This window comes from Notamacropus eugenii, chromosome 1 (genome assembly GCF_028372415.1).
Source record: "Notamacropus eugenii isolate mMacEug1 chromosome 1, mMacEug1.pri_v2, whole genome shotgun sequence".
Lineage (NCBI taxonomy): Eukaryota > Metazoa > Chordata > Mammalia > Diprotodontia > Macropodidae > Notamacropus > Notamacropus eugenii.
Genome location: NC_092872.1, coordinates 147,802,222 through 147,816,825, shown reverse-complemented (window position 1 = coordinate 147,816,825; position 14,604 = coordinate 147,802,222). Strand labels below are relative to the sequence as shown.

At 37.6% G+C, this 14,604-nt stretch overlaps 1 protein-coding gene and 1 long non-coding RNA gene across 2 annotated transcripts in view; both read right to left on the bottom strand.

Moving 5' to 3' along the window:
• Positions 1-14,604, bottom strand: part of RORA (RAR related orphan receptor A) — an 887,404-nt gene that overhangs the window by 613,735 nt on the left and 259,065 nt on the right. The gene's annotated exons all lie outside the window — the stretch shown is intronic.
• LOC140508470 (uncharacterized) overlaps positions 1-14,604 on the bottom strand; it is a 54,553-nt gene extending 39,949 nt beyond the window's left edge. The window contains exon 1 of the long non-coding RNA XR_011968450.1: positions 1-14,604. This exon is cut by the window's left edge and continues 36,903 nt beyond it. This is a non-coding gene — a long non-coding RNA (uncharacterized lncRNA).

Genomic DNA, 14,604 nt, shown 5'->3' with positions numbered 1-14,604 from the left:
AAAAGAGCAATTCAACAGAAAATGAAAAGCTGTGCAGAAATAGATACTGGTGGGCTGCAAAATTAGCAGTTTGTTTTAACTGTATAGATCAGTCGATGGACAGTTAGAAAACTGCTGCGATTCAGGAACATAATCATATATTGTACTACCGGAAAAGACCTTGATGATCATTGTTAGAGACACAAAAAAAGTATCAAGAAAAGTTTATTAAAAATGGAGTTCAGAGGAAGAAAGGCCTATGTTCCTTCCCCGGAAGGAACAGGTAGCTTCCAGCATGACCACCGGAAGGACTGCAACCAGGTCAGGGTGAGGCAGGACCCTTATAGAATTCTGAACTTTGGATTTCCCACAAAACCATCCCCTCTCCATGTGACTTCATATTCTCCTCTACAGGCTTTCCCTCAAACAAGTTATCGAGCATATGCAGCAGTTGCTGTACTAGGTCACTACCCCGCCCCCCCATCAAAGTGTGGAAATAAAACTTACTTCCTGTTTTCCCATATCATCTAGTCCAATTGCCTCATGTTACAATGTGGAACTGGAGGCCTAGGGAAAGCTATGTGACTTGTCCAAGGTCACAGAGTTAGCTGGTGGTAGAAATTCAAGTAATTCAAGTCTTCTACTGCCAGTTCTCACAATCTGAATGTAGGCTTTGTAATCATTCTTTTCTTTTCCTTCCTTTATTTCTTTCTCTTTCTTCCTTCTTTCCTTTCTTTCTCTCATCTTTCCTTTCTCCTCCTTCCTTCTCTTTCTCTCACCTTTTCTTCCTTTCTTTTTCTTCCTTCCTTCCTTCTTCTTTCTTCTTTTTTTTCATTTAGTCTCTAACTACAATAAATGCTGAATTCATAACTATTAATGCTTTCTGTAACTACCAAGTACCATTTTTAAAAATTATTATTTTTATTTTTTATTTTCAAATAAATCATTTTCAAGTGAGAATGACTTCCTCAAATGAAAAATGTAAGTGAAATTAGAAAGCAAAATGAGAAAAGCACAATCCCATTCTTACCTTTCATGTTTGTCTTAGAATTCTTTTCCCCCAGTGATAGAGTTTAGAATTCTTGGATTTGTTTTTATTCTATTATCCAAAAGAAGGAACACAAGGTATTCCTATGACCATAAAAGCAAATGCTTTCATTGAAGGCTTGGAAATGGCCTCTACTTTGTTTGCATGAGGCTGGTCATTACATATTAGCCACACAATGCAAACCTTTGTAGTTTCATAAACCTTCAGAGTAATGGTCTCATGTAAACCAGCCATTTATCACCATTTTCAAGAAAGTGATATTCTTATCTATTTCTCCAAAACCTTGCTGATCCATAAAATAGTAAAACCTCCTTGAATTGGAAGAGAATATGAAAGTCCATATTCTCAAAAACCAAATGAATCAACCAGAATTTATGAAATACCTACTATATGCTAGGCACTGGGAATACAAACAAAAAATAAGGTGGTCCCTGTCCTTCAGGTGCTTACTATTACAAGAAAACCACCTATACATTAATAGATATAAAGCAGATGCACAATAAGATAACCACGTTAAGACTATTCAATTTTAGCGTTAAAGGGGCTTTGGAAATGACCTTGTCCAGTGCTCCCATTTTAAAGATAAAGAAATGAAAGCTGAGGAAGGTGACATGAACTTGCTCAAAGTCACGCAGGAAAGGCTGGTATAATGACGAAGCTGGCCTTCAAACTTGGGTTCTCCAATTCCAAGTTCAGCACTAAAAGAAAGATCCCAAAGACAACCCACCTACTTTGTCATTTGTAGATGTCTGGTACTTATTCCACTAAGCCTGCCTTAGCTACAAAGGCTGTTGTTAAAACTTACCCAAGATAGGCCTGGGCTAGAAACAGAAGTAGTATGGCAAGAGATGCACCTGGCTCTATTAAACATCCTGAGAGAAGATACAACATTGATATAACTCTTCCCTCCATTAAAGAATACTTGAGGGGTTAGGAGTACTTTCTATCCTACCTACAGCCCAACTCTGACTTCTTTAATACTTCCTAACCGTGGCAAAACAACCTTCTTGTAATGCTAATGAGATTAAAGATCTTCCTCACCTATTAATGGGCTTGCCCATTAAGCAGAGTTTGATTAGGGTAGATTTGTAGGAAGGTCCACACCTTTTGTTAAAGAGGGACTGGTTCTCCAGGATTGTGATGTCCTCTGACTCTGAAAAATGTGTACTCTGAGGTGAGATTTTACTTCGGGGATTAGCTTTTGGAAGAAAGTTTGTGTGCCAGATGAGACTCTGGGAAGCTGCTAAGCAGCCCATCAGCTTTGAAAACCCAGATGTTGGTGCTTCTCTGTCTGGTAACTATGTATGTTTGGTCGGATAGTTGGATCTGTCTGTTCATCTGCGATGTACGTATTGTTTATGGTCGGGCAGCTGGAAGCACTCTTTGTTGATCTTTGTTTCTCTGTATTTTCTCTGAAGTTCAGGGTGCTGACTTTTTCCCTTGAACTAAGTGAATGATACATATACTTGATTAAAGTGATTGTTGACCCCTCAAAAGTTGCTTTTCTTTTAGAAAAACAGATCAAAGAGCCTGTAATAGCAGGTCCTCCTGTGTATGCAGGAGCACTTGCTTTTATATTTCTCAGCTCCCTCCTTTCCGCCACATCTTCATCTAAGTTCTCATTTTCCACTGTGACATTTCAGGGATTTGAGGGGTGGGTGATAATGAAAGGCAGCGTAACATAATGCATAGCAGGCCAGTATTAGAGTCAGAAAGACCTGAGTTTGAGTCATGTCTCTGGCACATCCTAGCTCTGTGACTCTGGGCTCCTCTTATTATCCTGGGCAACTCTTTTAAGACTATAAACTATAGATAATGTTGCTCTGCATCAAAGTGTTTCCACACTGGGAGTTCTCTATACAGATAGATTCATGTCAGGAAATAATGACGATGTTGTCGATTTTTAACAACAACAATGGTATCTGACATTTATGTATCACTTTAAGATTTCTTTACATAAAAATGCATTCTGCTTATTATATAGCATCTCATTTGAGTCTTATTATGATACTTTAAGGTATCTATTAGAAGGGGTTATGAATGAATGAATTCAAAAGTTTTTATTCAGGGTTTTCTCTATGACAGGCATTGTGCTGAGTGCTGAGGATACAAGTAGAAAGATGAAAAGGGCCCCTGCCCTCAAGGAGTTTATATTCTAATAGAAGACAATACATCTAGGGGAGTGAACAGTGGACAAGAAAGGGTGTTTTGCTCAGAAAAACGGCAGAAATGGGGAATGGATTCAGAAAACAATGAACATACCCTTTCCAAGAACGGAACTGCTGATTTGATTTCATGTTCTCAGAGCTAGAGATGGGATGAGGGAGAGGATGAAAGGTGCCCAGAACAGCAAGTGATAGATCAAGGTTAGGATCAAAAGGATGCAGTTTTGCCAGTGACTAGCCTAGAGACCCAGGGTGGTAGGATGGAGGTGGAGGACACATAGTGTGAAGATGGTCATGGAAAAGCCTGCATTAGAAATGGCCTTCATTGCATAGCTCCAAATTCCTAAGAACAAAACTGGTGCCATATACTCAGTGTTTCACACATATTCTTAGTCCTAAAACCACATGTGTGTGCTCAAACACATATTCAGTTGTCCTATTCATATAATGGCCCATATGAATGTGCCATGTGCATATGAGATTGACAAAATACTACATTTGCATTTGCAAGGCTTCTTGACAGGATCCATAGGCCTGTAAAGGCTTAAGAGATGTTGAAGGGATAAGAAGAGGAGCATTTCAGTTGGGTTTGAAGGTAACCTTGTCCTTCTTTTCTCCTGGTAGCTTTCTAGGAGATCCTCAGTCCTCTATGAGCTTAAAGTCCATAAGAACTGGCTTATTAAGGTCTCTTAGTTTTGCATTTAATTTTGTAAGAAAAATCAAAACAAGCCTAGTACGTTAACTGAAAATTAGAACAGCTGAACTGCAGATGGGAAATTAATATACATGTATATATTTAAAAAGCATTCCAACATTTAGAACCACTAAATGGCTGGAAAGGAGACTTCCTGTACAACATGTTTGATGTTTAGAGTAGTTAGACAGCTGGAAAGGCAAACTTTTTTGGTGCTAACATTTCACAGTTCAAACCACTTAGCAGATGTAAAATTACAGGATATACTTAGCATTTAGGGTTTTTCATTAGCTAAAGGAAATCTTTATGATGATGGTGGCAGGAATTTTTAAATTATTGGATTATTAAGGTCTGATTTAGAGTAGCATCAGGAAAGGTCTTAGCTCCGTATCATCTAAGATTAGCAAAGGTATTATATACTGTGAGAATAGATTATCTACTAGTGAGAAAATCAAGCTGGAAAATAAAGAGGTCCAAAGACTTAGAACGATATATTTAATGACCATTTCAATACTCTAATGGAGTTGTTAGCTCACTGATGTGGTTAGTCCTTTTAACTATCAATCAACAAACATTTATTAAACACCAGATATGCACTGATGCACATCACAGCCCATCCTTGCCTACCCAGCTTGTGAAAATCTCATCCATCCTCCCAAGAATTCACCCTAGGAGGTCCTTTCAGCTTGCAGGGTACCTTCCATTCATTTCCTCGACATCTGGAGGCAACCAATAGAGCATGCTGAGTATGTATTAGCAATCCCTCCCTCTTATTACTAGGCATCTTTTTTTTCCCATCAAACTTTTCTTTGGTGACATCTTTTGTACCTCTTCTCCTTCAGAATTCCTTATTTATAATGTGTTGTGGCCCAATCTTGGACTAGATTGTCTCTGACAAATCACCAAATTCTTTTGATGACCACAAATTTCTCTTTGAAACAAAGGTCCATCGTTTGAACATTAATGTTCTTCTCTTGATGTTATATGGTGAAGCATTCTAGAATACTACCATCTCTGAAAAACCAACAATGAGGATCACGCAAGGGAGATAGGGTAAATGGGACCATACGTTACAAACAAGTGATGATTCCAAAATAGTCATTGATGATAATGAGAGAACTCTGAAGGAGCAGGCACTGAAGGCCAAGATAGTATCCTTATATGTTATAAGTAGACTTCTTATCAGTAGCAAGGAGAAGCTATTACCTGGCACCAGCCTTTAAGATAGGATTTGGAGAAGTTAGCAACATTACCAAAAAGATTGTCCATCCATGATTAAAGGAAGGAAAAATGTATTTTATGAGGCAAAATTAAAGGAATCAGGATGGTTTAAACCAGAGAAGAGAAGGTGCCTTGATTATTTCCTTCAGGAATATTCAAGAGATTTTTTTAGAAGAGATGCTCATTGGTTGTTGGGTTTTTTTCTTCCTGTGGATCGGGGTTCAAATTAAAGCAAGAGAGGTTTCAGGTGGGCAGTCTGGAAGGTGCCAGGCTTTCCTAGGAAGAACACTGATTTCTAGTACCAGCGACCTCAATTCTTGTTATAATGGTGTATGGCCTTGAGTAAAAAGAGTTTCTTTCTTTCTTTTGCTTCAGTTTCCTTATCTACAAAATGCAAGTTGAACTACACCAACTTCCAGGTCTGTCAGTTTCTGAAATCTCATCATTCTTTAATAGAAACTTTTCAATTATAAGAATTAAGAGGAATATAAAACACTTCAAAGGACTGCTCAGGAAGGTGGTGTGGGCCTCTCTTTATGGAGATCAAGATGAACATAGACAAACCCTTCTCCTTGAGAATTTAGATGACCACTTTCCTGAAAACAATGAGCCAGGCAAGGTGGTCTCTTGAGGGTCATTACAGCAATCTGGTTGTACCATCACTGACTTGACCAAAGACAACTTTCTTTTCTCATCCATGCCTGAGATGCTCTTAGATATACCTAACCTCTTACCTAGCTCATGGACTGTTAGGAGATATTTTTTTTTTTTTTAAGGCTCAATATCAGATGGCAAACTTTCCACAGAGTACAATGGATCATCCCCCTAAATAAGGTGTTAGAGGGTGATACACACCTTTAAGAGGTTGTCAGACACAGCAGATGATGTTGAAATTCAAAAAGGGTGTTTGGAAGGATTGGGGAGAGGAGGAGATTCATGGATGACTTAAAAAAATCCAAGGAAGTCAGATATAGTCTAACATGTACTTGTGTCTGCTGCACTCGCAGCCCAGGTCAACACTTTTCAGCCTTTGCCTTTTTACAAAAGCATCGGGAGGAAAAAAATCAATATACATGTTACACTAGTCACAGCACAGAGAAGCTCTCCTTAGTCATAACCTCTTACCGTCCCCCAATGATTTACAAAATTGGCTTCTGTGTTAACCTTCCTATTCCTCTCTATCTTTTGTTTCACAATGAAACCCCCTCCCTTCATCACTGAATGAATAAGAGTTTACATTCTTAACTTGTAGAGTTTGAACCAATAAACTACCCTAAAGGAGTAGCAAACCAAGGTAAAAATGGGGGAAAATACCCCTATGTTGGTTCTCAGTAGTATTGCTTCCACATGGCAAAGTTTTATTTTGCTTAATTTAACAATAAACTCATTATATTTACTCAATTCAATAGAAGCAGCAGGGGGAGTTCTTCTAATTTAATCTTGGGCATTTGTGGGGCCTCTGAATATTTTAAAACAATGCCATACAAAGAGATTAAGGGACTTGAATCATAAAGAACAGATACCTTAGAGCTTCCAAATGCAGTTTACCTCTAATTTAGGAGCTAGTCAACCTGTTCTTTACTTTATCCAAAGGCATCATCTATTCAGAGTTAATCTTTGGAAGCAAATCATTCTCATGAATGCTACTGCTTTAGGGTTTAAACTACAGGAGGCAATCCTGTCATCCTTAGGTCTGAATCTCAACACAAATTATTATCAAACAAAAATTATTGGATCCAATGAGTCTGGGAATTTAAGTACATTGTATTTCCAATTGTAATAAAGTTGATATACATGAGCTACATGATAACCCAAGAAGGTATGAAATACACTAAGTTACATTGAATTTCAAATTCTGGTACTGGGATACACTTTGAAAACAAGCCACAAGGAAGTCTCTACTTATTCATTATTATAAAATGAATTATAGTGTGATTTCTGTTTATTACCGATCTATAAAATAGATAAGAGATCATACAATCTAGAGTTAACAATCAATTTTAAAGTCTGGTATTCCAAATTCATTTTATGTACATTTGGTGCCCCCAGACACACAACGAAACAATGGCTTACATCCCAAACTAGAAAGAATAATGAACAAATTCACCAGTTGGGGTCTCATTCACATTAATATTGAATATTGATATTAGCAATATTGTCATTCTACTGTCAGCTCTACAAGGAAATGCAAGTTTATAAAATTTAAATACATTATCAGTTATTGAAATGTACTTATATGTTTATGGAAGGAAGAATCATTCAGTGAACACAGGTAGATTTTTAGACTTGACATGAATTGTAAACAAGTCCCTGAGTCAAGAATTTCCTAATTATTTTAATTTGTTATGGGCATTAGTACAAATTTGGGTTTTAGTGAGTGTCCAGATAATGATGGAAAAGCTTTTTATCATATGTGGCTTAGTTTTTGTCTTTAAAATAAAGGGGTCACTACATTTGTCACTGATCTCATAGTTTTGAAAAATAAGGAATGTTTGAAAACTGTTGAATGACTGGTAAGCTCTCAAAGCTATGGCTAGAGAACTCCAAGGCTGAATCTATACATGATTCATGCTCACACACACAAGCCCGATCATAGGTTTGAATGACTAGTTGATGGCTATGAAGACCTGAGTTCAAGTCTTGTCACTGATACAGATTAGTTGTGTGGTCACTGGCAAGTATATTAAGCTCCCTGTCACCAAGCGACCCTCTAAACTAAAAACCTACAGATGATTTGCCATTCTCTATCAATGGAGACAAGGTTCTACATTGGAAGTTCACCAAAGACAAGGTCCTACCGTCTGGATCATCAAAAAATATAATCAAAAGAATTCAAACCAGCAACTGAGAAAAGCATAGCCATGAAGAGGAGGCAATCATCCAGGAAACCAAAGCAACTACAATAACAACTTTGTTTCAGTTACTGGGACATTTCAAACAGAAGCGGTCGTCTTTAAGCCTGAATCATCTGGATAGCTGACTGAATGGTGGGAGCATTTAAAGAGAAAGCAGTGCGTAGCAAGTGAACAGCTGTCTACAATGGTGGTGCTCGAGAAAGGGATTTGGCTTTCTAGACCATGGCTCAAGAGACAGGATTGGTGGGTTTTTAGCCAGGGACAGTTCCTATAACAAGGATTAGGAAGAATGTGTTTGGCTGGAGACTTGCTGATCTGATTCAAAGGGCTTTGAACTAGAAAAGGAGAAACTTCCCAGATAAATTTGCCACAGCAAATACCAAAAGAAATAACAAGAAAGACACAACAGGAATAGTGCAACAACGTGTAAGAGAAAATAACCAGAAAGAGGGACTGAAACTATACTGTGGCATTGGCCTCCTTTGTTTTTCAGTTGTTTTTTAGTTGTGTCCAACTCTTCGTGACCCCATCTGGGGTTTTCTTGGCAAAGATAATGGAGTGGTTTGCCATTTCCTTGTCCAGCTCATCTTACAGAAGAGGAAACTAAGGCAAACAGGGTTAAGTGACTTGCCAAAGGTCACACTATTAGTAGCTGTCTGAGGCTAGATTCCTGACACCAGTTTCTGCACTCTATCCATTGTACCACCAGCTGTCCCCTCAGTTCAAATCTGGCCTCCAATACTCATTAGCTCCATAACTGTGGTCAAATCTTCTGATATATGTCTCGGTCTCCATGTATAAAATTGGGAAAACAATAGCACCGACCTCACACAGGTGTTAGGAAGATAACATGAGATATTTGAACACTTTGTCAAGTGTTTTGGAAAACTCAAAAGTTTTCTATGTAAATGTCAAAGTAAACTCCGTAAATATAAATTATAATCTATAAACTATATAACTTCTAGCTATGATAACAAATTATAACTTACTATAAAGCTTAATATGAAGAAAAACTGACAATTGGAATAGTATGAACATGGAACAGATATACTCAGAGGTATTAATAATTCACACTTACATAACACTTTAAAGTTTGCAAATGCTTTAACATATATTTCCTCAATTGATTCCCTACAAATTGTACAGAACTGTTGTTATCCAATTTTGGTCACCTGAGACACCCTGGGCAAGTCAAAACCCTCTGACATTCAGCTTGTTCATTTGTAAAAATGAGAAGGTTGTATTATATGACCTCTATATTCCCTTGCAGCTCTAAATTTATGATTCCATGATACTATTATTCCTATTTTACAGATGAGGAAACTGAGACAAAGTGAGTTTAAAATACCTCTCTAGGATCACCTAGCTAATAAGTGTTTGAAGAAAGATTTTAACTTGTCTTCCTGACTCCAAGTCTCCCATTTTATCTACCATTATTTCTCCTTCCCTCCCTCCTTTCCCCTCCCTTGCAAAGATTGGATGACCACTTATCAAGGTTTTTTAGAGAGGACTCATGCTTTAGGTTTTTGTTGAACTCTGTGACCCCTCATAATCCTTCCAGTTCAGGAATTCTATGACTATGAAATCATAGCTATGGTTTTGTTTTTTCTTTACTTTCTTTAGCATGTGCAGATACAATATAGGTGTTTTAGTCTGAAGTAAAAAGAAAAATCAGTTTTCTAGACTTAAAACTGCCACTAGAAAAATCATCTACTAGTGGACTCCTGAATTCCATTAATGGTTCTCCATATCACCTCGCTGCTTGCTGAGCGGTCCTGGTTCAGTCCATAAACATGAAAAATCCATGGACAGTTACTGTTTCTTAGGGCTGTGGGTTATCTTTAAGCTGTGAAAGAAAGACCTCTTTTTTGGAGCTTCCAAAGGAGACACTGCAATTAGACAGCGTTATGAGGCAATTAGCAAAGTGGAAGTTTGGATGAGCATAAACATGCCACACACTGGGCTCATCCTAACCCCCTCCTTCCATTCATCATAGCCACTATTAGCATGTGGTTCTGCAAGCTTATGTAGTATCTGTGACTACTTATTCATCTACGGCGCTTTTGTTTATTTCTTTTTTTTTCATTTTTTTTGTTAACTTCTTGTCCTCCCAGGTATAAAGATGAAAAAATGTCTGGGGTTACAAACAAGTCATATGATGAGAGGACAATCATAGCTGGGTTCTGAGAAAAGCTGCAGGGCACAGTCCTGATTCACTCAAGGAGCAGCTAACAATACCTTGGCTTTCTCTCACAGGGGAAAATGTAGCAGGAGAAGCAACTGAAGAGGCATGGGGCCTGCTGAGAGCCTCTCCTGTCACATCACGGAGAATACACTCTTCTGACCATCCGGGCAGCACCTTCCAAGGGTAGAGCAGGGCCAGAATATGGAAGAGACCAGTCTGAGAGTTACAGTATCAGGCTTCAGATCCCCAGAGATAAAGGAGCCCAGATGAGATGAGGTTCAGCTTTCTGCAAAGTGAGAAAAATCCTTCTCACCCTGTCAATTTGCAACTAAGAAGATTTTTTTATATTTCTGATGATTTCCTCTATTTAAATTATATGCAACTTTTGCGCTTTCTTATCGACAACATTTCTTGTCAGGTGAAAGATTAATTTGGTTTTTAAGGAAAAAATGGGAAACATAAGCTAATAACCAGAATGTAAAATAATGGAGTAAAAGTATATCCTAGTATATATAAGTTTCTTTACACTTCACATAGAGTCCTTGATCTTTCTCCTGTCCACAAGCAGGCTTGTGCCCTTTCATTTTCTCAAGACACTTTTATGTTTCAGCAAAGTCTGGGGTCCCCAAAGACACTTCAGGGAGAAGGAGAACTGAGAAACTGTCCATTACAACTCCCTGGAGTTAAGATATACATCTGTCAGAGAAGGAACAGATCAATTCAAAGAGAAAGAATCCACAGAAATCTGGCTGAGCCCTTTAAGTCACAAATTCTCCTGTCAATTACTGATCAACTCTCCTTATGCATATGCAACCACATGGAAAACCTTAAGTCAATGGTAGGCCTAAAAAAAAAAGAGATACAACTGGTCTTCAGTATTGCACAACACACCTTTGCTCTCCCCACAAAATAAGGATAAAATTTGGCCAAAAAGCATCCAAAGAAAGTAGGCAGGAAGTGGCTAATAATCTTAACATCGTTATTTTGATAATCATTGCATCCTAACTTCAGTGGGACTCAGTTCCTGGGCAAGATGAGGGGAAAAAAGATTCCTTTCACCCTACACTAGTCCAATGAAGTTATCTCAAACCCTTCTCCCTGAATCCATCAAAATAAAGGGATTTGTGGGACATCCAAATAAATCTTGACTGCTTTCAAGCTTTGCAACCTGCTAATACATTGTTTTTATGAAGATTATTTGCTAGGAATAAGTGAAATACATTTTCCACCTGTAGAAAGTGCTATCAATGTCCACTTGATACATCTGAAGCTCTACCACTTTCTCCCCAAGCCTCCTAATTAAAAGCCCTCCAATTAGGAGATAGAGACTGTACTTGGATGAGGAAATGCCTTCCATTAATACAGGTCTGCATCTTCTAGTCAACTGGTAGTCTTAAGCAATAACCCTAGCACTTCTTAAACTGTAGGTTGAGACCCCATATGGGGTAAAAGGTTTCTGAATGCGCAATGATCTAAAATTAATTAAAAATGAAATGTGTAGTGAATCTAAGGTGCTTCTGGCAGCACCTGCCTGTGTTGTGTCATGCAACTCCACTGCAACCTTGGAGCCTAGGTTCTGAGCACAAAGTATGTGCACTTTGCACGGTGCGGGCCCTCAGGATATGCAACACTGCCACTGCTAAAGCGGCCAAAATACAAAAAGGGGTCAGGAGGAGAAAAAGTTTAAGAAACCCTGGCCTAGAGCACTGAGAAGCAAGGATGTTTCAGATACTGAACTTGAACCTAGACCTCCCCGGCTTTGAGACCAGGTTTCTATCCATTAGAGCAGCTAGCTGGCTCAGTGGATAGAGTGCCAGGATTGGAGTCAGAAAGACTCATCTTCATAAGTTCAAATCTGGCTTCAGACATTTACTACCTGAGTGACCCTGGACAAGTCATTTAGCCCTGTTTGCCTTAGTTTCCTCATCTGTAAAATGAGCTAGAGAAAGAAATAGCAAAACACTCCAGTGTCTTTGCCAAGAAAAGCCCAAATGGCATCATTAAAAGTCAGACACAATTGAACAACAATTTTATTCACTAGGGCATGCTGGTAAAAACCCCCTTTTACTAGCTATTTTCCTTTTAATTTTAAATCACTCCATACACACCTCCTACCAATGAATTCTAAAAGATAACTGAATATATTTAAATATACTATGGTAAACAGATGATTGTTTTTTCAGAAATTTACCTCATGAATACGAGTCTTATCTTTACTGGTTCAAAAATGCTCATAGATCAGAAAGTAGATTTCCAGATTTCACTCTATGGATCAATTTTAAGTACAAGGGAAGCTTTAATGACATACAAGTTTCTACTTTGACGTATCATGGAAAAGATATATAGATATATATCTCTATATAGCTATATATAGATATATGTATGTATACATACATACATATATCTATATATCTCTATATATCTCTATATAGCTATATATAGATATATGTATATATACATACATACACATATATATGCAATCTGAATAATTACCTTAGCTTTTAAAAATTGATTCCTGATATTTACTCATGAAATCAACCCACATACACTTAAAATATTATAAGAAATTTGAAAAGAGAGAGATCACCAGGGTCAGACAGCAGTGTGGAATCAAGAAAGATGACAATATTATATATTAGACCTTAAAGGTAAGGTAAGTCTCAGAGAGGTAATTATGATGAAAGAACTGATAAGGCATAACTTTGGTTATTTCTGTCATCAGGAATTGGTGTTTTCTTTACTAAAACCTATCTTTTCCATAGTGTAGACATGAATTTAAATCACAAGCCCCTTTTACATTGACTCATGCATTTGACTTGGTAAAAGTCTAAAGCTTGGTCAGTGTCAGGAAAGGCTGATTGGCAAATTCATTAACACCTGCTACTGAGGCTAATTATTAAATCAGATACACCATCTTCACTAAAAACAATAATACCCTGGAATCAATAGAAGCATTTCATTTTTTCCATAATCATATCTAAATCTCACATATCTTAAATTTAAATCCTAGAAGCCAAGCTGAGTTAATTCTTCCCTACAAGAAAACCCATTACCAATGTATAGATTCTTATTTGAGAAAGGAACTAGAAGACTTAGGACGAATGAAGAAATAGGAGCTTAATACAAGTACTTGCAAATTATTCTTTGTTGCAGACATAGGTTGAGAAGGCTAAAAACAGTTATTGCCAATCTTTCATTTATTAATAAACAACCCCAATTGCCTATATAACTGGTCATAACTGTTCTTAACTAACTAAAGAGTGTATTAAGAATCTAAATTACCCGGAACGTGTAAATGAGAAACAAAACTGATAACCAGTTGTGCCTTCCCTTCATTCTTTGCCCCAAACTTTACTCCTTTATTTTTAACACATGAGTTTAATAAAAAAAATAGCAGTTAAACATATTTAGACAATGAGGAACACGTTTACTACATATGCTTTGGATTATATACTGACTGCTTCCTATCAGAGGGTAGTTTAAAATGAAAGGGACATGGTATTGCCTTGCATTTAGTAGGCACTTAATAAATGTGTGCTGAATTGAGCATTAAATTGGTACCTAGATCAAAAAAGCATTAATTTTCCAAAGGCAAATGACACAATGGATTGAGAGTTCAGCCCGATCAGAGACCTCTTCCTTGAGAAAATTTCCAGACTAAAACTTTTTTTTTAAATGTTACGTGCCAGATAGAGAAAACTGGCATAAAGCAGATTTATTTGGGGCCCACCCAAATACCATAGGCTTGGACATCAATGTATTCAAATAATCTAATCATAATGTGGTCTTATACATGGTTGGTCTCATAAACTGGGGGATAATCACAGTTTTTAAAAGGAGCCTCCAGCATATACAGTGGATGAACTCCCCTCTCTCTCCCAAATAGAGCAAAGCATCATATAGAGAGCTGAACTTATAGCCAGAAGAGACTTGTGTCTGATATTCCAAAAGTGTGACCATGGACCAGTCTCTTCTCCTCTATCATCCTCAATTTTATCATTTGCAAAACAAGAGTAATTTAAAACTGCATGATACAACTCGTGGGATTGTTCTAAGGAGCAAAGGAGGTAAATATAGAACCTTAGAAATCCTAAAGTATTAGTGTAGTTTTAGGCTGCGCTAAGACTCCTGGAACACCTTGTACATAGTGCACATAGCGCACATAGTGATCGGTATATCATTTATTTATTTATTTAACTTTTAATATTCATTTTAACAAAATTTTGGGTTCCAAATTTTCTCCCCTTTTGTCCCCTCCCCCACCCCAAAACACCGAGCATTCTAATTGCCCCTATCACCAATCTGCTCTCTCTTCTATCATCCCTCTCTGCCCTTGTCTCCATCTTCTCTTTTGTCTTGTAGGGCCAAATAACTTTCTGTCCCCTTTACCTGTATTTCTTATTTCCTAGTAGCAAGAACAGTACTCGACAGTTGTTCCTAAAACTTTGAGTTCCAAC